The sequence below is a fragment of the Aythya marila genome (assembly GCF_965140915.1).
Source record: "Aythya marila genome assembly, chromosome: 7".
Taxonomy (NCBI): domain Eukaryota; kingdom Metazoa; phylum Chordata; class Aves; order Anseriformes; family Anatidae; genus Aythya; species Aythya marila.
The window spans coordinates 23,375,630-23,402,324 of record NC_139048.1 but is presented as its reverse complement, the minus strand read 5'-3'; the positions used below and the strand labels follow the sequence as shown (position 1 = coordinate 23,402,324).

Below are 26,695 nucleotides of genomic sequence, written 5' to 3'. Positions count from 1 at the left end.
ATTTAAAGAAGTCCCAAGAAGACTTACTCAGAATCCTTAAAAGCAAAATGCTAAAGGAAGAAGAGAGGAAACTTTTTTTTTTTTTCCTCCTCATAATAAAGAAATATTTCAAGATCCTATGATTCTGATTTTACAAGATTAGATTCTGGAGCTATAGTTTTCTGTAAACTAATCTTAAGACAGTTGAAGAAGGTTTCATCTGAAGGAAAGAGCAGTATAACGACAAGCCATGTTTACCATCTTGCTTTTTAGTTATAGAACAGTAATGTTACATTCTTAGACGGAGATAAGAAAATAAAGCATCCTAAAGAATCGTCACAGCATCTTAAAAAGTCTAATTTAAGTTAAATGGACTGATACCATGGTGGTGACATGCACTGAGTTTCAGGCACTGAGTTTGCTCTGGTGTGTTTAAAATCTACCCATCACAATGTACATAACAAATATAAAGTTTTTTAATAGAAGATACAAAGGACAAAGGACAGTGTTCACTAAAAGTTACATGATTATTTCTAATTAAAAAGATAAGGCAAATAAAATAAACTACAAAAACTAAACTATTTCTTGAATCTCATAATTTACTAAGGGAATTTTAAGAAAATAATTGTTTATCATCTGCGCAGGTTGTTTTTAAATTATATTTTGGCTTATAAGCCACAAAAATCAACCAAAGCAATCCACCCAAATCTCTTATTATTTTGTAATTAATCATACCTTTAGATATATATATATATATATTAATTGAAATTAATTCAAAACCAGATTTTAAAAGGTGGATTAAGAAGTAAACACAAAATAGGACTTCTGGAAGAAAAAGCTTATTACCAGGCTAAACCTGAGAACAACAAGCAGAAATCCATAATAACAAAAGTTAATAGTGGTAATGCTATGTTAAAGTACTTATAAATCTTCTTTTTTATAGCTGTATAGCTATATAGCTGTATAGATGGTAGCATATTAAGATGTACAAGGGTAAGTGACCGAGTAGATTAATATACTAAGCTTTTGATTTCAAAGACTAGCTTTCAATTTTTCACACAGAATCACACACAGAATTTCTAGGTTGGAAGAGACCTCAAGATCATCGAGTCCAACCTCTGACCTAACGCTAACAGTCCCCACTAAACCATATCCCTAAGTTATCCCTAAGCTTTTATGTCAGACCATAGTTATAGTCCCATTTTTGTCCATAGTAAAACTCAATGTATAACATGAAAATACATCATGTATTAAGACAGATGTCATAATAGAGACAGGTTTGCCAAAACATGAAGAAAACTCTAGGAACTCCTCTGTCTGTTGTCTCACCAGTGACAAAAAGCTGTCCTTTTCAGAGAGGTAATAATACAAACACAGCTCTTGCCATCAGAGAAAGAGAATAATCATTTGATTTTAACCAACTGTAAACACGCAGCCCAATCTACCCTGGACTACAAGGGATTGGAGATCCTCCCTCTTACAACCAATATGAGCTGAGGGCACCTAACACCTCAGAGGATGAGATCAATGCCAACAGTATGACATATGAAAATAATCCCAGGAACAGGCATCTATCCACAGCTACCTATTTTCTTTGGGCCTATAAATTCTGGGAAAGACAAGAAGAAAAATGTCAGTAACTGTTTAACATAAGACTTCATCCCTGTAAATCACTCCAAAACCTGAAGGAATAAGTGGTCTCATACTGTACACTCTAGATGTTATCTGCCTATTCAAGTGTACTTAGTTGGGACTCGGATAATAGTGAAGGTTTCTCTTTGGTACTTTTAATCTCAATTTAGACTGTTGACAGCTTGATGATAGCTTTTCCTAAAATTACTGGAAGAGACTTTGCCTTTTCAGCAATATACCATTGAATGAGCAAAATTCAAGAGCTTCTAAAAAGGATATTACAGTGAAGGGGCAATTTAGCTTTATTTCCAATTTTAGGAAAAGCAAGAACAGGAGGTTTTGTTTATTGGTGTTTTGCTGCTACTTTATGTACAGTATATAACTCCCTGTCAAATATAGAACAGTTTTCATTATCTTTGAGCTAAGCATTCAGTTAGAGCAGCTTTAATTCTATGGAATATCATCCACAGTTAGAATTGTTTTGAGAAAAAACATTGTCTGGAGCTCTGAGTCACATTTCTGAGTAAGTCTGTGCCCCAGCAAAAAGACAATTTGTTTTTCCTACTACAGATTATGTTTGGCCCCAAGTATTTTCCAAATAGATTTGTACAGATCACATTATTCTTGATATTCACAAGAATATTTTGACAGTGATAGCACTGACATGTGACAATTATGTCTTTAAGTATTGGTGGCATATGCATCAGGAGTTCCTGCTGCAGTTGAAACTACAAATATAAACAGCTTTGAGGAAAGCTGGTTGAAGTAGGTGGTAACTTCAGTGTTACAGGTACACGTAACCAGACAGCTTAGTAAGGAAATTCTAACAGTATTATTACTGGAAGCTTGTATTCTTGCAAGCATTATAGTCTTCAAAACTTTTCAGCATATCATAGTACAAGGTATAAAAGTTACAAGGCCAATAAAGTTTCTTGCAGCCTTAGTTATGCACATAGCCAAGCACTTGCTAAATTGAGGTCTCTACCTCTGTCTTGATATTAACCTACAAGTTTTGTCTGAGCTAAACATTTTTGTACTTGGTCCTAAATAGATAGTAAAACAGTAACAGACCTTCAAATCACATTCATTTAAATGAGACATACTGTAGAATGTACAGTAGGAAGAAGTGCTATAATTAAAAAATAGGGGGGGGGATAAAAGTGCATTTAAACTTTGTGCAATTTTATTTAAAGCAATTTCATAGCCATACACCTCAGGAGACAACAATGCCATGATGAATCATGATCATTCAGCTCATGCCGAGTTCTAACACCACCCTTGGTCATCCTTATAGCAGACACTGTACATAGCAGATGAACTTGGAACACTGTTGTACAGCTTCAGTAGCCCATACTTTTTTGGTTTACAAAGTATGAAGTGAGGGGATATCTAGTTTCTATCATTTGCATAAATTTATATATTTTTTGCTATGTTAGTAAAAATCTTAGCATCTCTTTACAGATATTTGGGCATCTAAAAATCACTCTGCTTATCACATATGCATAGTGTTAAACTTTACAAGTACACTGCTGATATTTTCTCAGCACCAGGTAAGAAAATATGTACTCAGGAAAGACTTAGACATAACTTGACAAGTAATATTAGAATGGTAGATAAGAAAACAGAGAAAAACAAAATAATTAATATATTACTTAATATGGAACTCAAGACATAAAGTTTCTCTTGTGTATCTCAGAAATACTTTAAGTGTGTAAGATTTCTCCTTTACAATGTGTTTCTCAGTTAATATGATTATATCAGATCTTCAGCATTTCAAATTGTCAATCATTTTTTTCAGGGAATTGACCAAGAAGCAAATTTACAGTATAATATTCATTTTGTAAGCCTGAGCCACGATTATCAAGAATTCTTATGTTCTCTGATAGTGTTGTTTATTTTCATTCATCAGAGTTTTAACACTTGTCAAAGTCATCTAGTAAAGTCACAGAGAAGTGACCTTAGCAATTTGAAAGCTTGTTGCTTCTCATTTGGTGACTTATGTTCAAATAAAAATGGAAAACCAATGGTACTTATCACATTACAAGATACAAAACTTGAATTCATTAAGGAAATATGAATATTCAAAAGATTTTTAATATATGCACAGGGAAACAACAATTAAGAAGGAAGCAAATCACTGTATTACTTTTTTTTTTTTTTTTAATTGACAAAAACATTTCTCCAGAACGATAAACGAGATAATCTGTGGTATAGTTCCAACGTAAATGATCAACTCATACTTGCCTTTGAAAAACTTCTTGTTTTATGTAAACACACAGCAATATTTTTGTGATAAGCCTATTCTGTCTTCATTGTGCTTGTACTCAAGACTTAAAATGAATTATACATAAACAAAAAGGTGGCTTACTATCATTTTAAGAATTCTCTACATAAACATCTATGGGATCTATTTGGATCTCTTGGAAAGAGTCCAGCAGAAGGCCACATAGATGATATGGGGCCTGGAGCACCTTCCCTATGAGGAAAGGCTGAGACACCTGGGTCTGTTCAGCCTGGAGAAAAGAAGACTGAGAGGGGATCTCATCAATGTGTATAAATACCTGAGGTGTGGGAGACAGAGGGACTTGGCCAACCTCTTTTCAGTGCTTTGTGGGAACAGGACAAGGGGTAATGGCCACAAGATAGTGCGCAGGAAGTTCCACACCAACACGCGAAAGAACTTCACGGTGAAAGTGACGGAGCACTGGAACAGGCTGCCCAGGGTGGTTGTGGAGTCTCCTTCTCTGGAGATATTCAAGGCCCATCTGGACGCCTACCTAGGCAACCTGCTCTAAGGAGCCTGCTTTGGCAGTGGGGGTGGACCTGATGATCTTTCGAGGTCCCTTCCAACCCCTTCAATTCTGTGATTCTGTGATCTATTTAGTCTAAGGACTAGTTTTGGATCCCTTGGGCACAGATACTTTCCCCAAGAAACACAATAGCAACAGTCTTCAATAATTTCCATTAACTTTTAAAACTTGCCCTATGTACCAATACGGCATTTATTTATTGATTCACTCACTACCACTGGCTGCAGCCGTTTACATGTCTCAATCCTATGAATATATTAAACCATCTAAATTTGTTCATGTTTGTGATAAAACATACAGAAACTTTCCACACACCTGCTCATCAACATTTTTCAAAAATTTAGACATAACTAGAAATTCATCCTTTACAGATAAAATATTAATTTATGTATACTTGTCGTGTATAGATGTGTGATGAGAAACATAGCCTGTCTAGTAATAGAAAAAAATTAAATGTATCCATTGTGGATTGAATTTATTACATGTTTGCACAGAGTATCAAAACACTAGTCTAGAGGGAATGTTTCTTCCTGTAAATTCACACAGCACCAAGTGCTATGGGGCTTTAATTTCACTGTGAGGTCTTTGAGAGTCTCGTGATAGCAGAAAATATTATAGAAAGCAATGATACACTAAGTCTTTAACCACTTTATCCTAGGGAATGGCTAGGGAAGAACTTTATTTATAATGTGTTCAGTTTTTTTTTTGTGAATTCAGGAATCACACAGAAGGGTTGTCAGTGAAAGAAAGATAAAGTTTAAAAAAAGGGGTAAAGAAGGATACTAAACAATATGCAAAGGTAGAACCTGACAGGACAACTATATACAGCAGGCTACAAAAGCAAAATATCTTGCCTTCCTTTCCCCTCCTGTGAACTGGGATACAGGTCTCCAATGGGCTAGCCTGCATTTGTGACAAATCCCAATAAGCTGTTATGTTTAGAAATACCAACAGGTGGCATGGCATGACTACCTGGAAGACAGCTTTCCTTGATGAAATGGGATTTTCCAATTCCCCTGCTCCACAGCCAAGCACAATTAACTACAGGTTAGCAGTTGTCTTTACTAAACTTCCAGCATAAATTAAAGGAACTTTTAATTAAGAGGGAGAGGGGGAAACAGAGGCATGGTGTTACCACAACTTGCCTATCTGTAGAGGCTTACTGGGATGACCTCCTCACCCTGCACAGAAACAGTGATTTATTTCAAAATCTGGTTTTAGACGTTAGGCCATGGTAGTGAAATAAAACAAGAGCACCACAAATGAATATTGTACGGAAGGTGGAATTGAAGAAAAGAGGTACCACTTTTTTTTTTTGTCTCTGCTTTATGTTTTGCCTAGTGTCACAAAGATCTGAACAACTTTCTTTCATCAGCAGACATTAAAATTAAATAAAACAAGTAATTTAACCAGTCCTAATAAAGAAGATAAATACAGTTGGACTACTCTGAACTAATACACCATTTTAATTTATTATTATAAATGTACCTCATTACACATTATTTCCTTGTTAACTACAGGGATTCTTTTCACCAAGTTTTTTTCTTATCAGTAATAAAGAGAATTCATGAGACAAGAAGGGAACTTAAGGGCAGGTATTGGTAGGATAAGGGGTTTATTTGGCTTTATGTTTCTTCTTCCTACCAATCTAATAATCTTAATAGTAAAAAATAATAACAATAAACAGAAGTCTGAACTTCTAAGTCTGTTGGGCATTACTACATGGAAGTGAAAAATGCTTCTCTAGTATGCAAATACAAAATAAAGCATGAAGAAAAAATAAACAAACAAAGAAAGGGTAACACATTCTAACTTCAGAGGAAATTAAAATCAGGCCCACAGTGGCAACTGGCTCTTAAGAGAAACCTAATTAGACTTAAGAACACAACAACAAATAAATAAATAAATAAATAAATAAACAGGCAATATTTAGAAGGTACCAGGAAGGGAACATCTCGTGTAGATATACTGTTCATCGGCTACATCAAAACAGATTTGTATAGATCAATGGTTCAAAAAATACACCTGGACTGCTATTTTTGGCAACCACACATGTTCTTTCAAATACTTTCAGCTGCTGAAGAAAGTAAAGGGGGAACTGTAATTCAGATAAGCCAATCCTCTTTCAGTCATGGGTTGAGAAACAGCAAAACTTAAATGACTCTGTTTCCAAAATTAAATCTCTTTACTAGATATTTCCCTTTCATATTTCTAAATGTCAGAATAAACAAGCAGTTATCTAATAAATCCATACCTGTGTTAGCAAAGAATGCCGCAACCCATTTCTGACATTTTTTAGTTTAATAAATAGCACAAGTGTTTCAGCTATAATGAAGAGTGTGACTTTGAACTAAGCAAATATTCATTCAGGACATTTTACCAGGCTGTTTTCATATCTGATGCTATTAACAGAGTAGATCAAATTATTGTAGTACTAGGAAGACAAGAACAGCGAGCGATCTTATATTTTGGTTGACCTTCCAATTCCAATGACCTTTAACAAGAAAAGGCAAGAGGATTTTGCCTATTTAACAGAAGTAGTGGAGCTGAAGGAGATGCAAAGCATTTCAGAATATATTTCTCTCATTCTCATATAAGAGAGGTTATAACTTCTCCCTTGAATTTACTTTACCTTTTGGTTTGCACTTAATATTAAATTGCAAGGTTGAAAGCAAGGTGCAACTGGATCAAAGATGTAAATGAACATAAGATAATTCTTATGCATTTAGGCTTAATTGAGTGTAATCGATATGTCTGGTGTGCAGCCAAATTCAACTGTTGTGAAAAGCACCTAATACATGGACATTATTTTTGGACTACTGAATGCCAGAAAATAATGAGCTGGCATTCAGCTTTGGTGAATCAGACCTTGAATTTTCATCTAAGAGCAGTTTTGAATTATTACTGAAGATAAGGTGTAAATGTGAAAGGGAATTTTATCCATGTTTCTTCCATGAATCATAAATGAGGAAAAAAATTACAGTCTAAATTGCACTTAAAAGGAATAAAGTCTTTTCATGTCATACATGATTTATCAAAATGATCTCATTTTAAGGGTACTGTGGTGTATCTTGATTAATAACATTAGTAAGCATGATGAATGGCCTCTTTAATGGTAACACAGAATTTATCGGTAAAATCCCTACTTCTACCAAAAAGGGTGGGAAGTAAAACACACAGCAAATAGCTACTTGCAGGAGAAGCTTAAGTAAACTCTCTCCTGTGTATTTTGCATCTAAGAAGTCTTTAAAAATTCTGAATTTAAGTTTATTCTCAGGTTCATTTTGAAAACGATTAACAGGTTTTACCTAACATGGTGGTTTTAACCACTACAAAACTCACTTTGCAGTTCATTGCAAAACAAGCTGAACTCTGAATGTACTGTAGAAGGATGTACATATTAAGGTCTTTTGAGAACACTGGTCCCAACCCCTTACAATATCCTCTTCATTTTGCTTTAATATCCTAAATGTTTCCCTTCTCCCATTACTCCATCTTCCCCCTTTTCCCCCCTCCCCTTTTTTAAGCCTGCTCCAGCCTGCCCTAACTAATTTCCTTTTGGGCTGACAGATCAGAGGCCTTCCTACCACTGTTCCTTTTAGACCTGTGAAGCCCTCCTCGTAATCCTGCTGCTTGTCCACAATTAATCTTTCCAGTTGCCACATTATTAACACTACCACCCACAGACAGAGGATGCCTGAGCACGGCTGGACACTAGCTCCCCACTGGAGCATCAAAGTTGTCAATCACACACTAGTCAGAAAGTTGCCTGCTGTCAACATCAGAGGTTTTCATCCTCTCCTACCCGCTGATCAAACATTTTTCTTCAGAAGATTAATTCTAAGTCCCCACCCATTTCCTCCCATATCCTCTTTCCCTTTTAGGTTTACTCAATGATCCATCTTCTGTATGGAAAAGGAAGCAGTGTATAATAGAAATCCTTTCAAAACAAAAGTTCAGAAAAACTAAATTTAAATCCCAGCTGTTATCAGCCCCCATCCTCTCACCCCACCCCCGGCAAGTTAAACACCTTAAAGAGCTTGGATTAGACCTAGTCACAAATGCCTTTGATCAAAGACTCCAAGACTTTACACAAATGTAATCACAAGGCAATGACTGCATCTAAGAAGCCTGAATTGATTTGTTCTACTGTAACATATAACACATGAAAACACCCATAAGTCTTTTTGACTTTCAAGACCAATCATTTTCAACTTCTGTCACTGAAAGCCAAGTATTTTAGCAACTACCTAATGTTATTTTTTTAACCACAGCAGAAAAAGTGGCTTCTTAATGCATGATATTTGCATTCTATCTGTTTAAAATTTGTATCTTAGCTATTTGCATTTAGCAGCAAAAGGATGCAAAAGATTCTGCTTGGTCACTCCATTCAGTTTCATGAACTTAAGGAAAGAACTTCAGTAAGATCACTTCTCCCTAGTCATATCCCAGATTCTAATATTTTCAATCGTGACAAGTTGAGAGTTATTCCTCAAGTGGCTCAATATTTTTCATTATGCAAGATAATAGAATCTGTCCCCAAAGGACCAATTACCAATGCTAGCAACACAACAGTGAATTAAAGGATTACCCATGAATGTATCCCCACAAGAAACCTAAGTTGTAAAACTTCAGGCTCAGTTTTAAAAGGAGAATAAAATCACACTACAAGATAAATTCGAATTTGCTAAAACATACTGTTCCCTAAAATGGATTTCTGAATACATATTGTCTCTTAGGCATTGATCCATTAATTAACCAGGAAATTTACACAAGACACCTCCCCCCCCTCACCCCCCCCGCCCCAAAAGCATAAAGCTATGCAGGAGAATTTGCTGCCTTGACAGCTGTTCTGAGTTTGGGACAATAAATTCAACCAAGAAGTTTACATTTTTTTCTTACATTTCTTTACTAGTATCTTTACCACCAGTTCACCTTATGGGAACATGTGCTAACTTCTTTTCATTTACAGTATGCAGAAGGATTCAATGGGTGTACAGTCACAAAGAAAATGCAAGAAAATAAATAAATAAATGATCATGTCATACCCCAAAACAGAAAACTCTGCAAGTCTTGCCACAGAATTTTGAAAAGTCACACACAACTATTCTTTGATGTGTCTTGTAGAGCAAACCACAAATGAACCGCGAGATGCAAGCAGTGCCATTCACTGCATTTTGCTCATCACACAATGGCTCTGAAAGAGCGAGAACAGTACTGACTTCTTAGATATTATAACTTCATCAGAAGGTGCAAAAGCACAGGCAAGTCACTTATGTGAAGGGAAATAATTTGATAATCTATTAGACTGCAAGTTTCTTTTAGTTGTCCCATAAAATATTTTTTAACCAATGATATCAGAACTGCAGAACACAACTGTAGTTCTTTAAATTTTCATGTCTAAATCCTACTGAATGACAGATGGTTCTTATATACCTTCTTTCAAGCAGACTGTCCCGAAATGCTCTATATTCTTTGGAATACCGTATATGCTAGAATGATATCCTGAGCATATAAATATACTGTGAAGCATTTCCTCAGGAATTTCACACAAATGCCTCCAAATCAAAATATGCTATTCAGTGTATTGCCTTACACTGTACAATAATTATCAAACTAGTCTGACAAAGTATCCAAAACAAGATACTCACAATCCATTTTCTCTTACAAAGAGAAAATACCTTTAACTTTTGAAAACGCATGAAATTGGGTCATTCTGTGATTTATGCTTCGTTATGGCAGTTATAAGTAGCATACAAAGTACATATAAACCCAGATGCAAAACTCAAGCACACGTTATCTACAGTATTGTGACATATTGCTTTTCTCAGAATGATATTCTGAAATACGGATGACTCAGAGCTTCCACACTTGTTTTTGCAAATCTGATGCCCAAAGATTTTCCAGAAGTCAAGGGGAAATCAGTTTGGTAAATTGCTTTTCTGGGTAAGAACCTCTGAGACTGTTCCATAAATTAAATCAGTAACCTAATATCATCACTTGCAAACACATTCAAGTCAATGACAACCAGAGGAATGCAGAACTGCATGCATGTCTCATTGCCCAAACATAACTGTTTGCAATGTTAGAGGGTTGGCTTTGATTTGCTATTCATTCTGCTGCCCCGTCTTTCTTCATTTTTTCAGGTATGGACAATGGTGCAAAAATTAAACACAGGTCCTAAAAGTTATATGATGACATCAGTTTAATATCTAATGTTCTGTTACACTGATCACCTTGCTTAGTGGGCCCAGGAACTAAGAAACTGGAAGGTTAAAAATGCTTTTAAGGCACCTTAATTCTGCCAAATGGGAACAGAACTGAACTGGAGCTAAAACCTCTTGTCACACTACTTAGTCAGCAGAAGGGGGTGCTGTAGTGTAACCTATTTAAAATGCAAATAGAGTAACTTCTGTAACAGCAGATTAAAACTAGCATTTTATTCACTTGGCATACCCACAGCATACTGAATGTTGGAATCAGACTTGTCACTGCGCACCGCAGGTTATTAATAGAGCTCAGAGTGGTGTTGCTAAATGCGCAAGTTAAAAAGCAAATAAACAAAAATGGATTTATCTGTGGTATTTGTTCTCTGGAAGAATTCAGCAAGGCCTGCCTTACACTGCACATTTGTTTATCCAAGATCACCGAGGTTCCTTCCCCCCCCCCCCCCCCCCCCCCAAGTATTTGATTGACAACCACTTACCACAGCCAGAGGTTCTGGGATATGTGATCTATAACATTAACATTCTAGAAAAAAACACAGTTATTTTCAACCTGGACAAACAAATTTATTAAATAAGACAGACAGGAAAGAGTCTATGGTGCACAACCACTTCTTTCTAATAGGTCTTTCTAGACGCTCATGAACCATTGGCACAGGAGAAAACACAAAGTCAAAGACTTCGGCAGAACCAAATCAACACATTGTGCTATGGCTTTACACTTCATTTTCTGACAATGTCAGGTGTAAGGGCTGGCAAGTGGGTTTCCCCTATATATTCAAGCCAACTCCTGTTTTCCTCATCTCGATCTCTCAGAGATTCATCAAAAATGCGATTTAATTACATCTCCTCCTCCTCCTCCTGCTCACCAAAAGAGTGTAAACATGACTCCTTTTTATCTCCTGATACATCTGGACAAGTAGACAATGTGCTAAAACAAAATAAATCTGCCCTGACAGTCACATCAAAGGGTTCAGCTAGGGGCTTGCAGCTACTTAAGGCACAGGAATGTTGTTGCTAAGCATCGCTCTACAACCTATCAGTCCCTTAAAGAAGAGCTTTTTTCTTTCAGAGGGAGATGAGGAAAGCTGGAGAGTGGGAACCAGACTGCAAGGGGAGATTGGGGATTTTGGAGGATTTTGAAGCTTAAAGTGAATTGTGTGAAGAAAAGGGGTTTTGTTTTGTTTTGCCTCTTGACATAGTGTAATTTTTTGGGATGGAGAGTAAGCAAGGAAGGAAGGAGGGGATGAAACTTGTTCATGAAACATCTGATTTTTTCCCCTTAGATAAAAACAGGCGAAGTCTTTGACATCCTTTTTCCAAATCCCAGTACTTACTGTAGATTCAAATTAGAGCAATAGGGGTGGGATACCAAGCCTGTAAAAAACATATTGTGAAACACATCCCATACCCTGCTTTTCTATCAAGCATTTGATGAATGTGAGCATTCCTAAACACATGAAACCATAGTAAAGTCAGTATCCCATGAATATGCTGTATTGGGAAAGGGAAGTTTTGATACATATGCACATAACACAATTTGATGCTCGATTTACTAGTAAAAGTTATTCCCTTTAGAGAGAGAAGCCTTCACTGAAATCATCTATCTTCAGCAACGTGCCCTGCAGGACTTCATTCAGTGTTTACAACTCCAAAGGAAGCCAAAGCCATGCTAAAGCCAGACCTTAGAACTGCACTAACGACAAGCACAGTTGTGATGAAATGGACAGAAAAAAAAAAAAATTTGAATTATGCTCTCATCTCATAGATGCAGAAGTATATTCAAGGCAGATAGACAATCAAGCAGGAAAAGTAAGGAACTATTAGACTCAAAACTTAATTATCCCAAAGGTCAGCTAGGAAAACCAGTAGTTTGGTTACAGCACCACTGAGAGGTGAATGAACTTCTATCACACATACATGCCTTATAAAACCAGTTTAAAGGTTTAAAAAATCTTCCTCCCTTTTTATGAATTAAACAAAGAAAATGCAAAAGGGACTCATTCTACATGCAGGGTAACTATCAAGAACATGAACAATTACTGAGGCTGTGATATTGCACAAATAAATAACACTTAGCATTATCTTCAGCACTATCATATTTATTAAACAGTGACTGAGGGCAGCAGTAACCATTTTTATTGTCCCATATAGCTCTTATTTTCTAATTAAACAGAAGGTTATTTCCACTGCCAGTGCAGCCATTTATCTTATTTGAGTGTTACATAATATTTTTTGCCAGCCAAGCCTGACTGTGAAACGTTCTGTGTGGTGAACTGTGGCCCAACTTGCTTTCCTGTTTGGTAATCATAGAAATGGGCCATTTTGTGCTGTGTTAATAAATAAACTTTTTGCAATTTCTCCTAAAACATGATAAAGCTTATACTTTGTCCTACCCTCTAGCTTCAATACAAGGGCAATGAGCTGTATTATTAAAGATATAGGTCAAGCAAACCTGATGATTTCAATCCTGTGGGGTGCTTTAGAAACTGTTGTCATATTACTGAGATCATTCTGCTGTTCCTAATTATTCCTCTTGGTTGCTTCACATTTCAAGTGATTTCTCTCACACTTATGTCAAAATTTATAAGCTGCTCTGTGTAACAACACTACATTATTTCCTCACTTGTTATGGTAATATAGGACAGAAACTAGGAGAATGCTTTAATCTATCTGACAAGGATAATGTAGTCTAGAAATGTAATAAACTTTGTATTCTACCACAGAGTTGTTAGCTTTTTTTCTTCTACCATGAAACATTTCTTATAGATAGACATCTTAGAAAAACTAATTGCTACAATAACTTGCATATCCTCTAATCTAAGTTCCTTTTATCAGGAAAAAAAAAAAAAAAAAAAAAAAAAAAGTATCAACATTAAAGCATTCACTCCAATAGCTTCTGCATTGTCCTTACTCGTATAATCACTGTTGTCCAACAGAGTCTGATGGCTACTGTAAAACTACGCACTGCCAAAGAGAATGTATTTCCATGAAATCTGTGCATCACACAAACAGTGCAAAAGGTTTGTAATTAACAGGGTGCGCTTTAACAGGCCTGTAACACATCTCCAGCTGACTCACACAAAATTTTATTTGCACTAAGTAGGTTGAGATTGGGCAAACATAAAATCATCTTTGCATGATAGCTTCATGTTGTACAGTGTCTTTTGAAGGATTTCGGAATTTAAGGAAAGCCGCCAGTGGAAAAGGTCATATAATGAAAGGTTTGAATTTTAAAGTTACTGAGGGTATTGCTTGCTATGTGGGCTAAGCTGAAGCATGATTTCCTTCAGAACACACTAGAAAGCATGAAATAATATTTCAAAAATAAACAAAAGAATAAACAAACACGCACAACTCCAGTTAGAAAATGTTGTATTGGTAACTCAACATCCATCCTGAAAGTTCTAGGGACAGTTTTGCTGAAATAGCTTGTATGTTCAATTTGCTGTATTTGTCAAATGTTCAATGTACTCACAAAGCACTTAAAAAAATAATAATAAAAAAATAAAAAAAAGCAAGCTAAAAATGTAATAAAAAACAACAACAAACAACCACATAATAAATCAATGAAAAAAAAAAGACCTATTCACTCAAAGTTTTGCACTGTATCATTATGATAATATTAGAGTAAGTCCACTGCATCAAAGTAAGGCAATACAAAAGGAAGAAGAGCACTGGTCTACAAAGGCAACTTTTGAAGGGACCTTTTCCAGATACATGAAAAATATTATTTAATTGAACATGATTATAGGAATCAGAAAGGAGGCACAGATGAATCTGATGTTGATCCAGTAAGAAATACACACCAACATCACAGTGAGAAGGAAAAAAGGAAGAATGCAGAACAGACTTCCACTTTCTCTCTTTATAGAGTTGATGACCTGACTGAACATAAAGTTTCCAAGGTTTGGGGGAGGGGAAGATGAGGAAGAAGAATTATCTTCTGAAGGATCTCACACCTGGATCTCAATTAGAAGAACTGGAGTCCCAGTCATGTCCAGAAAACTAGCAGTATGAACTGTTCATGTGCATGTACAGTGAGATTTCCCCCTTGCATGACCTTGTTTTTTTCTCTCCCAGACAGAAGGACCAGCATGTACACAGGACACACTGCGTCTTCCTTTTGGCTTTTCAGCTACCACCTGCCAATATTAAAACACTCTTGGAAACTGACGATTTTAAAATTCTATCTTCAGATTTGTTTCCAGAGGGCTTAACCAAAAGAAGGCAATGTCACAGTAAAGCTGAGCTGTCATGGAAAACACATTTAGGCTTTATGACTTGGATGACATAGCATAATACAAATACAGGAAATTTGGGGGACATAAATCATGTGGTTAACTGATGTATCATTAATTTGTAAAGCACCTGCATAGTAGACAGAAAACAAATGCCCATGGGAATGATTAAACAAATGAACAAGAAATAATATTAGGATCTTCACAAATTAAGGTATAAATGATACAGAAGCATTAGACTATAGTGCTATATCAGCAGCATAACATCAGTATATTTACCTAGATTCTATTTTAGTGAATCAAACTAAAAATGCCGGGAAACACTAGATGCTATAAGAGGGAGCAACGATCAAAAATAGCTATGGAAAATATAATACAAATTTGTGAAAAACAAAATCACAAAGGTAAAACTGCTGTACATAAAAAAAAAAAAACACTGTTGCAGGGCTGACACTTTAGGACTTGAATTTACCTTAACTACATCTAAAATAATGTCCCACATAAAGCAGTACAGAGCTGTCTGTGATTTCTGATCCATACTTGTATTTCAGCAATGCATAATGAGAAGAGGGTGAACTCCATATCATATTTTTATAATTGCTTTTCTTCAACTTATTAAGACATGATGTCCATTTTTAAATTTTATTTAGAGGACAGGAGTTCAGATGGATGCTGATGGCGTACGAGTGTGGTGATGAAAGACTGGTGAGAACTCTTTGTTTCTTGAGATGATGGATTTAATGAACATCATCCCAAAATACATTAGCTTCTGCCTCTCTGAGAGGCTTTATGCTGTCAGTGAGTAAATGCTCTAACTAGTGGTCCTCACCTGTAAAACAGATAGCACTTGACAAAGTCTATCCCTCAGCTCAGTAGGGTTCCTCAGAAACTACTCCCCCCAGATTTGCTCATCTTCAGGACATATTACAGTTCAGGGATGAGAGTAGGGTGGTTTGTTTTGTGTGTTGTGTTTTTTTGGTGTTTTTCTTTTTTGTTGTTGTTGTTGTTGTTTGTTTTTGTTTCTTTGTTTTGTTTTGTTTAAGGCTGAGAGTGACCGCTCATTTAGAATATTGTTGATATTTTTATTGATTTCAGCAGTTCCTCTGATTACAAGGCTTACGTGTACAGAGCACTTCCAGTCTTAGCTAAAACCCTGCCATTTACATACAGTCTGTTGCAAATCTAGGAAACCTGTTCCAATAAATTAGCCGAGCCACTCATATTCTTTTTTTTTTTTCCTGTGCTGCATGTGTGAAGTTCCAGGTGCAACAGCTCGTTCTTCTCATATCCACTGCTGGGTAGAGCTGGGAAGTGCTGAATTTTATTCCTCATGTTGCCATTCACCTGAACTGATGCTATTTTCATGCATCTCTTCACACCCCCCTGGTTACTTAAGATAGACAGAATTTCCTGGAATTTCTCACCATGGCCCATCTCATTTTTACTCTTGTAAAAAATCACTTGTCTTGTCGTCTTCCCACCACTCCCACCCTGTTCTCTCTTCAGTGTCCCAGCACCTTTCTGTAACCACAGGTTTCTCCAAAACTAAACACAGTATTCTCAAGTGGTTGTACTAATAAATACAATGGTGGTGTTACATTTCCCTCTCATACTTGGTACCTTAAAGTACTATGTCAGCTGTGTATACTGGGAAAGCATATTCAGCTGAGTAACCACAAGCCTTTTTCAGTGTCATTGACTTCTAATATAGAATCCCTACTCTTCCAAGCATGGAAGAGTTCTATATTCTTAGCTGGGAAATACAGAGTTTTCATCTGGCTTTGTTAAAATGCATACTGCTTGCTTGCACCCAGTTTGACTTGCACTTTCTTGTTATTTACTGGTGTTCCCATCTTATTTCACAATCTGGTAACAGTTTCTTTAATGGTTTTCTTTTGTATTTCATCAATAAAATATGTTATATAGCACAGGGCCAACAAGATCTCCATGAAAGCATGTCTACTTTGTCAACATGAAACCTGCTCACTGGTGTTTAATTCATTAAACACATGCCGTGATGAATTTGTACTATTCTAGCTTAGTAATATAAATAAAGTGTTTAATATTTGCCTCACATTATTTCAAAGCCAAATGAAAGTCAATAGTGAAGGCCACAGCTTGCACTGACAAAGCAGAAGACTAAAGGAACATGATATCCTTTTTCATTCCCGTTTTGTTCTGTCCCTCTTTCTTTAAATCAGAAGTTGAACCAGAAGTGGTGGTACCTGCCAATAAGATGACACTTTCAGAAAAAGCATACACATCGTACAGATTGTAACAAATGCCTTGTGAATTGTAAGACTGTTCACATAAATTGGTGTTATGCTTATTGTGGAACAGTAGAAACTATGGAGATAACAATGGATCAATAACGTGGAGGGGGAACTGAATTAATATTTCCCTTTTCCCACATTGAACATATATTAAAAAAAAAATAAAATAGGTGGAAACAATACTGATGCCACAAGCAGACAACTCAGAATCAGCTGTTTCTCTCTGAATTTACATAAATTATACCACGAAATGCTTATCTACAAGTTTTTTGATTTGTTTCTATCTTTCTTTCTTTTTTAAATCTATCAATATGGAATTAGAAGATTGGAGTCATGGTAGCAAATCTAATGTCTATGTCTACTCTCTAGAACACTGAGTTAATTGTTCTATTGCCACAAATTCCCAGACAATATAGTGAAACAAAATGAACAGAGCCAGCTTTCATATATCTGACTCCTCTGCTCCAGTTATCCTGCTTCATGCATGGAAAAACAGAAATAAATATAATGGCAAATATCTTCAGACATTTAGATTCAAATGAAAGATTTATTTCCAGTTACACTTACTCTGAAATTTTTGGAAGAAATGCTAAAAAAAAAAAGGCCCTTCATAACACTATGTGGTTTCCATGCTGGACTTTGGCCTCAGCATCTACCACCTGGCATGACTTTTTTTCTTATTATTATATCTATAGGCTGCATAGAGTATCAAAGTAAAAAAGAAAATGACATATTTTGACTACTCATGTCAGAACTCATTTTCTGTTACTCATACCTTTAGATCAAATTATTAGAAACAGACTGATGCATAAAATGTTTTAGACTTAGCAAAACAATTGCTCCAACAGCACTATTTTAAAAACTGAAACTGCTCAGTTCCTTGAAGTACATATATAACTCTCACATCTGAGTTTTACTTGTTTTCTCACATAGAAGCACCTTTGTGCTAAAGGACACTTTTTTTTTTTTTTTTTTTGCAATTGAATCTCGCACTTAAGATACAATATGATTTTATTACTTGAATACTTTATTACTGCAATAAAACTGTACTTTACTCTAAAAAAATATATTATTAAATCATGCCTTCAAGAACAGTATCACCTAATAGTGAATGTTAAATCAAAAAATTGTAGTCAAAGCTCCTGTTGATTCCATACACAGAAGACTACATGTTAATAGGATGGGGAAATACAACACAGCAAGATGAGAAAAGTGTCCCCAGCAGTTTACATAGTTACACATACTGAATTTCCTTTTTTAGCATTATTTCTTGCAGCATCATTATCACAAAAATTGCCCGAGATGCTTCCAGTTACGTAGCAAATAAAATCCCCAACATTTATTATTTCTTATCCGTCCCCAAAAGGAGCAGCCAACAGATGGTCACTTTTAAGCATTCTTACTTCTGTGATTTTCAGCTAGAGAAGATCAGATGTATGCCTTTCACTAACAGGTAGACACCTGTAGACTAGCATCACTTCATTAATTTCCTATTGAAACATCAACGGAATTAGGCTTATTCCCATTAGCATGATCCCTTAGCAGTTGCATCACTTAGCGAATTATTCCCATGTCAACATACGGAGATTTAAGCATTTGTTCTTATCAGAACAGCAAGTATATCAGTCCAAGAAAAAAAAAAGATATGTCCTAGGTTTCTTTAGAGGTTGGTTTGGTTAAGAATTTTCCATCTTTGTTTACTCTCTAAAACATATCATATATGTAAAATTCTTCCATATCTTATTTCCGTAAGCTCTTATTTTTCAAATTGCTCTGTGAATACTAAAATTATTTTCTTCTCCCCATTATAGAAGTCTGAAACAGAACACCTGAATGTTCTTCTGCAATTCAGAAAGAAGTTAATACAGATCCATTTCTTAATTTATGATTATAATTTTGAGAGAAAAGAAGCAATTGACTAAGTAATGATTACTGTAAACCTAATATTTAATGTATGTTCAATGTAACCTCAATTTTCACCTAAGGGGAAAACAACACCTGTTACGTATTTTTAACATATTTCCAAAGTTCAATTCTATAGTATTCACGCTCATGCACTTTTAAATGAACAGTCACAAATACAGGAACAGCAAACATCCACCTGGTGATGGAAAAAAATATATATATTTTTCAGCTCAACTACTTAAAATAGAAGTCAATTAGCACACCGGCAATACTACATGTATAGAACCTATTTTATCAGGCTCAAATTCATTGAGAAAAATAAAGGTAAAGTAAGCAGGAGACTTTTCAGTGAGACAAACTCTCATCTATGGGTTTCTCATCTTTCAGAATATACTTGACTTTTTACTTTTAATTTTACAGCATTACCTTATCCACTCCTTTCCTCTCTTGTTCTGTTTAATAGAGGAAGGGAGGTTTTGTTTTAACAGTCTTTTATGATTTTATAGAGAATGAATCTAAAAGGCGGACTTCACAAACCAAGAAGCACTGAGCATGTTTCTAAATGATACATACCCATCTAACAAGAATTTAAACAAGCTCCAGCTATCACTAGTTAATATGGTTCCAAAATGCATTTCCACATATAATTAAAAAATATATATATTTGAAACCATCCCGAGGGCAACAAGGCTGGCAAAATGGCTGGAATGCATACCCTACAAGAGGAGGATGAGGACACCTGGATTGTCCAGTCTGGAGAAAAGGCAGCTGACAGGTGGTGGCGCTGCTCTCTGCAGCTCCATGGGGAGGGGAAGCACAGAGGGAGGTACTGGCCTCTGCTCCCTGGCAAACAAAGGCAGGAGGTGAGGGAACTGCACAGAGCTGGGCCCAGGGAGGTTCAGACTGGACATTAGGAAAAAATGTGCTCAAACACTGGAACAGCCTTCCTAGCAAGATGGTTGATGCCCCATGCCTGACAATACTCAAGAGACAATGCCTTTAGTAACATCCTTTAACTTTAGGTTAGCCCTGAAGAGGTCAGGCAATTGGACTTGATCTTTCAGTCCCTTCCAGATGAACTATACTAATTTCTAATCAGAAGAGTGATAAAAAAGAGCTATTTTTCATGCACAGGAGCTGCTTTCTAAGACAGCCACAAAAAGAAAAATTAGCAAAGCAAACTTTGCATGATAAGGGGTAAAAGGTAAATACAGAAACTGTTCTGTCATGGCTGGGGACCTCTACGCAGCATTATTTTATTCAGGACAGCTTTTAAGCCTATTCTTACGTGATATTCTGAACAGAGGTGAGTTTCTTGTCCTGAAGTAGGCCTGATACAGCAATCTGAGTCACTATTGTTATTTTATAGCATGCATGTCCCAGTGTTTTAGCTTCCACAGTGACCACTTGTGTGCAACATATTTTTTTGCAACATTATAGCTTTTAACTAACACCCTGTGCTTTGCCATTAATTTTACACTTTTTTAATTAATTTATTATTTGATAAACTTGTTATACCATGTTATACCATGCTAATAGTGTTGGACTGCTAACTTACAGAAAAATATATTATTGTGATGTTCTACTCAGCAGGAATGGTGTTGGGTGAATTTTTAATGATTTACCAGTTCTACTTGACTGAGCTTGCACCCTGTAAATGGATCATATGATCACTGATCACAAGTTAAACTGCTTTTGTTTCTCGCATGGCATGAATTGAGGGTCTGTTGTATAGTACCAGAGGTTCGTGTGCAGCTCTGTGTAAGACAAGGGAAGGTTACATACAACAGGCAGTTAATGGCTCATACCAGCAAGTCCGCAACTGAACAGAGCTCATGAGGTTGAATTTTAAAAAGGTAGCTGACCTTGCAGCTGGAAGCTTTAACTGCATTTTACTCATTTATTCCTGGATAAGTAAACAGTTAGTGAATGCTGAAAGGTCCTGAAAGCACTATTTTAGCCAAAGGCTAATCCCCATTCTCTATGGATGAAAGGACGCAAAACAAAAACAAAATATATATGTTTATATATATTCTGCTTCAGGTAACACAAACATAAAACTGCAATAAATAATTCCATTAATTTTAAACTTAATGTTTCCTTGCCCTCTGTTTCTAAGGAGTGCTTGAGCCATTAAGAGAATACAGAATACTTCTAAAAATGATAAGAACATCACAATCACTTCCCCCAAAAAATTAGAAATGCAATATAAACCAGAATAGTTCAAAAAGGTTCATTTCACGTGGAGATGAAATCAAAAGAATACATGATCGGTGAGCTGCTACTACTCACATAGCTTGAACCTAACAAAACCTTAAATCATTCATGTTGTAGAAAACACAAGCAATTTCTAAATGTAAGAGACATTATAAAGCAATGATCCTCAGCCTTATGCTTTGATTTCAGTGTTTAGTATTTTTCTCAGTACTGCTCTTGAAACTAATGAAGAAATAATTAATTTGTCAAGTGTTCCTATTTCAATACGTAAAGAAATTTCAAGATGTAAATAACCTGGCACAGTTTATTTGAGGAAAAATCCTACCTCCCAGGCCTGATCCATAAAAATAATCCAACGGTAAGCCAAATTATTCTCTTTAGAGCAGTTCGTACTACTCTCTCAACCTGAAAAGTTCTTCTAGACAAAAAACACTCAGGTTAGCTCTTTTTTCTTTTTTTCTTTTTTTTTTTTTTCCCAAAAACAATTTCCAAGCTAAAATACAAGAACATGCCAACACTTCCATGGTTTCCATTTCCTTTAAAATTCCACTTCATGTATGATAAACGTATAGTCAAACATTATTATATATATTTTAATATACCTGTTAAATAGATGGTGCAGGAGGATAAGAAAGGCCCAGGGAGATGTAGTCCTCAGCCACTGTGCAGGCATGCATTACCTCAGTTGAGTGATGTGGTAGAAAAATGCATTTCATTTCACAGCTGTCTGTTATTTTCTGGTTGACAGTCCAGGACCTGACATTTGATTTTCTTCATCATATCCACCTGTTGTAAAGTCAATCCTTCTCCTCACTCTAAGCACAAGCACTAAACCCTAAAACATAAGTTCTTTATTTATTTCTCAGTCCTTACATCCACCATAGAAACAACAAGATGCCTCCATATCCCATCATAAACCAGCTAGTAACCTGTACTAACTTTTTAACCTAAAAACAGCACAGAACTTCCATTCATCACTTTTAAAATCTACAGTAAACAACACCTCTCTTCAATCTTACATGTTCCACATGTCTGTCTGGAATGCAACCTACAAAGGCAATATTTCATTCTTGGAAAGTTTATTATCTGCATCTAACAAAATCCGGAACCTAAAACCAGTAACGAAAATAATATTTCCAGTACCACAACAGTAAGATGCAAGCAAGGAGATCCTCGTGCCAAATTGTGTAAGGCATATTCTGTTTGTATTGTATATAAGGGATTTTAAGTTTTAACAAAACATATGTACTCTTTTAAGTTTGTATTCAGTTGTGCAAAACTATTTTACCACAATTATAGACTACAGAAATGAGGAATTCTCAACTGCTTTTCAACTTGAAGAAACACCAGTATTCTGGTCAAAATGTTAGCATGTTAGTTTCACCAAAGTGAAATCAATTTTAGCTGCAAGGGTTGCTGCAAGTACATTTAACCTACAAAATATAGAACCTTTCATGATTTGTCCAACACCTTAAAAAAAAAAAAAAAAAAAAGGCATTTTGTTAAAATACCACAATAAGTAAGCCTTGTTTGGATACCGTTTCTCCTTAACATTCACCTGTAGGCTTTATGATCACTGCAACCCAGACAGCTCAGGAAATACAGGGGAAGAAGGAACTGTCTTGCAGAAGCATGCCCAGGCAAAGCAACTTTACTTGCTGAGGCGATTGGGCACTTGCCGAGGCAATCGGCTCCAGGGCAGATGCGTTCTGCAGCGGAGCAGGGGATCGGACAGGCAGGTGTAATTTTTCCGGTACTGAGCCCACTTGAGAGAGCAGCCAGGACCCAGCAGCCCTCGCGAGGGAGGTGAATGAGGCAAGAAGGAAGCACAGGCGGAGCCAGCAGTGAAGGCCGAAGCCAACAGCGCCCCCCCTCCCCTCCCCCCCCGGCCGTTCATAAACTGCCCCTAGGGAGCACGGCGACCAGGACGGGCAACCAGGTTGTGGCGCATCAGAAGGGTGAAGCGTGGCAGTTAGCACAGCAGTTCGCGCAGGCAGGGCGAGCAGGAAGGGCAGTGCGTTCCCCCCCCGCCCATACAAACACCTCCTCTAACGGCGGTCTACTGCTAGCTCAGCTGCAATGGTGTACACCAGGCACAGCGCGCTCTCCAGGAAGCCTGTACGCACCCAGACCGACTGCCCGCTCAAAACTGCAGCAGTTCAGGTCTCCGGGTGCAGGCAGTGCCTGAGCCTGTTGCTACCACCTGCGGGGGGCAAAGAGACTGTGTGCGTGAGGTGCGAGCAGGTGGATGACCTGGTCCGCCTCGTGGTAGAACTCAAGGAGGAGGTCTAGAGGTTGAGGGATATCAGGGAGTGTGAGCGGGAGATAGACTTGTGGAGCGACTCCCTGCACAGCCTGAAGGACAGGCACTGGGGTGAGACACCCCAAATGGGGGTGGACCCCCTGCCCTGCTGTTGTCAGGCAGAGGGAGGGGACCTAGGAGTTGAGGAGGAATGGAAACAGATCCCCACTCGACATTGCAGGTGATGCCCTCTCCCACTGTCCCCACCTTCCCAGGTGCCCCTACACAACAGGTTTGAGGCCCTGGAGCTTGAGAGACCAGCAGCTGAGGAAGACGTAGAAAGTCTACCCAGGAGGATGCCTAGGGTGAGGAAGTTGACTCCACGCCTCAGGACTGCCTCCACCAGGACAGAAAGAAGGGTGATTGTTGTGGGCGACTCCCTTCTCAGGGGAACAGAGGGACCTATTTGTCAGCCTGACCCTACCTGTAGGGAAGTCTGCTGCCTCCCTGGGGCCAGGGTCAGGGACATTGCCAGAAAGCTTCCCAACCTGGTTTGCCCCTCTGACTATTATCCTCTTTTAATAGTCCAGGCTGGCAGTAATGACATTGAAGAGAGAAACCTGAAGACCATCAAACAGGACTTTAGGGGACTGGGACGGTTAGTGGATGGAGCAGGAGTACAGGTGGTGCTTTCGTCCATCCCTATGGTGGCAGGGAGGGGTACAGAGAGGACACGGAAAGCCCACCTGATAAACACGTGGCTCAGAGGCTGGTGCCAACACAGAAATTTTGTTTTTTTTTGACCATGGGGCGCTTTACTCAGCACCCGGCCTGATGGCCGCAGACGGCTCCTGATCTCTAAGGGGAAAATAGATCCTGGGCCAGGACCTGACGGGGCTCGTTGAGAGGGCTTTAAACTAGGTGAGAAAGGGGACAGGGCTGAAACAAGGCTTGTTAGAGCTGTGCCAGGGGGAACAATGGCAAGGCTGGGAGAGAAGGCAATGACCCAACTGAAGTGCATCTACACTAATGCATGCAGCATGGGTAACAAACAGGAGGAGCTGGAAGCCATCATGCGGCAGGCAGGCTACGACTTGGTTGCCATCACAGAAACGTGGTGGGACCACTGTCATGACTGGAGTGCTGCAATGTCTGGCTATAGGCTCTTCAGAAGGGACAGGCAGCATGGAAGGGGCTGGAAGGGGCGGTGGTGTGGCTCTCTACAGCAGAGAGAGTTTTAATGTCGCGAAACTTGAGGCTGGGAATGATAAGGTTGAGTCCCTGTGGGTTAGGATCAGCGGGAAGGCCAACAAGGGAAGCATCCTGGTGGGGGTCTGTTATAGACCGCCGAACCAGGATGAGGAGGCTGATGGGGAGTTCTACAGGAGGCAGCTGACAAAAGTTGTGAAATTGTCAGCGCTTGTTCTTGTGGGGGACTTCAACTTCCCAGATATATCCTGGAAGCACAACACAGCCCAGAGAAAGCAGTCTAGGAGGTTTCTGGAGAGCGTGGAAGATAGCTTCCTGACGCAGCTGGTTAGTGAGCCTACCAGGGGAGGTGCCCCGCTAGACCTTCTCTTCACAAACAGAGAAGGACCGGTGGGAGATGTGGTGGTTGGAAACTGTCTTGGGCAGAGTGATCATGAAATGGTAGAGTTCTCCATTCTCGGAGAAGCCAGGAAGGGGACCAGTAAAACTGCTGTATTGGACTTCTGGAGGGCCGACTTTGAACTGTTCAGGACACTGATAGGTAGAGTCCCTTGGGAGGTGGTTCTGAAGGGCAGAGGAGTCCAGGAAGGCTGGGCGCTCTTCAAGAAGGAAATCTTAATGGTGCAGGAGCAGTCTGTCTCCACATGCCCAAAAACAAGTTGGTGGGGAAGAAGACCAGCCCGTCTGAACAGAGAATTGTGGCTTGACCTTAGCAGGAAAAAGAGGGTTTGCAATCTTTGGAAAATAGGGTGGGCCACTCGGGAGGACTATAAGGATGTTGCGAGGCAGTGCAGGGACAAAATTAGAAAGGTCAAAGCTTATCTGGAGCTCAATCTGGCGACTGCCGTCAAAGAAAACAAAAAATGTTTGTGGACTAAGGAGAATCTCCAGCCTTTACTGGATGCAGGGGGGAACTTGGTTGTGAAAGACAAGGAAAAGGCAGAGGTGCTTAATGCCTTCTTAGCCTCAGTCTTTAGCGGCAAAACCAGTTGCTCTCTGGATACCCAGTACCCTGAACTGGTGGAAGGGGATGGGGAGCAGAATGTGGCCCTCACTATCCATGAGGAAATGGTTGGCGACCTGCTACGGCACTTGGATGTACGCAAGTCGATGGGGCCAGATGGGATCCACTCAAGGATACTGAGAGAACTGGCAGAGGAGCTGGCCAAGCCTCTTTCCATCTTTTATCAGCAGTCCTGGCTATCGGGGGAGGTCCCAGTTGACTGGCAGCTAGCAAATGTGACGCCCATCTACAAGAAGGGCAGGAGGGCAGACCTGGGGAACTACAGGCCTGTCAGTTTGACCTCAGTGCCAGGGAAGCTCATGGAGCAGATTATCTTGAATGTCACCACGCGGCACTTGCAGGGCAAGCAGGTGATCAGGCCCAGTCAGCATGGGTTTATGAAAGGCAGGTCCTGCTTGACGAACCTGATCTCCTATGACAAAGTGACGCACTTGGTGGACGAGGGAAAGGCGGTGGATGTGGTCTACCTTGACTTCAGCAAGGCTTTTGACACCGTTTCCCACAGCATTCTCCTCAAGAAACTGGTTGCTCTTGGCTTGGACTGGCGCACGCTTCGTTGGGTTAGAAACTGGCTGGATAGCCGGGCCCAAAGAGTCGTGGTAAATGGAGTCAAATCCAGTTGGAGGCCAGTCACTAGTGGCGTTCCCCAGGGCTCGGTGCTGGGGCCGGTCCTCTAATATCTTCATCGATCATCTGGACGACGGCATCGAGTGCACCCTCAGTAAGTTCGCAGATGACACCAAGTTAGGTGCGTGTGTCGATCTGCTCGAGGGTAGGAAGGTCCTGCAGGAGGATCTGCATAGGCTGCACCGATGGGCTGAGGTCAACTGCATGAAGTTCAACAAGGCCAAGTGCCGGGTCCTGCACCTGGGGCGCAATAACCCCAAGCAGAGCTACAGGCTGGGAGATGAGTGGTTGGAGAGCTGCCAGGCAGAGAAG

At 38.6% G+C, this 26,695-nt stretch overlaps 1 protein-coding gene across 1 annotated transcript in view; it reads right to left on the bottom strand.

Annotated features, from left to right (window-relative positions):
- The window catches only part of LRMDA (leucine rich melanocyte differentiation associated), a 684,247-nt gene that overhangs the window by 107,708 nt on the left and 549,844 nt on the right, over window positions 1–26,695 (bottom strand).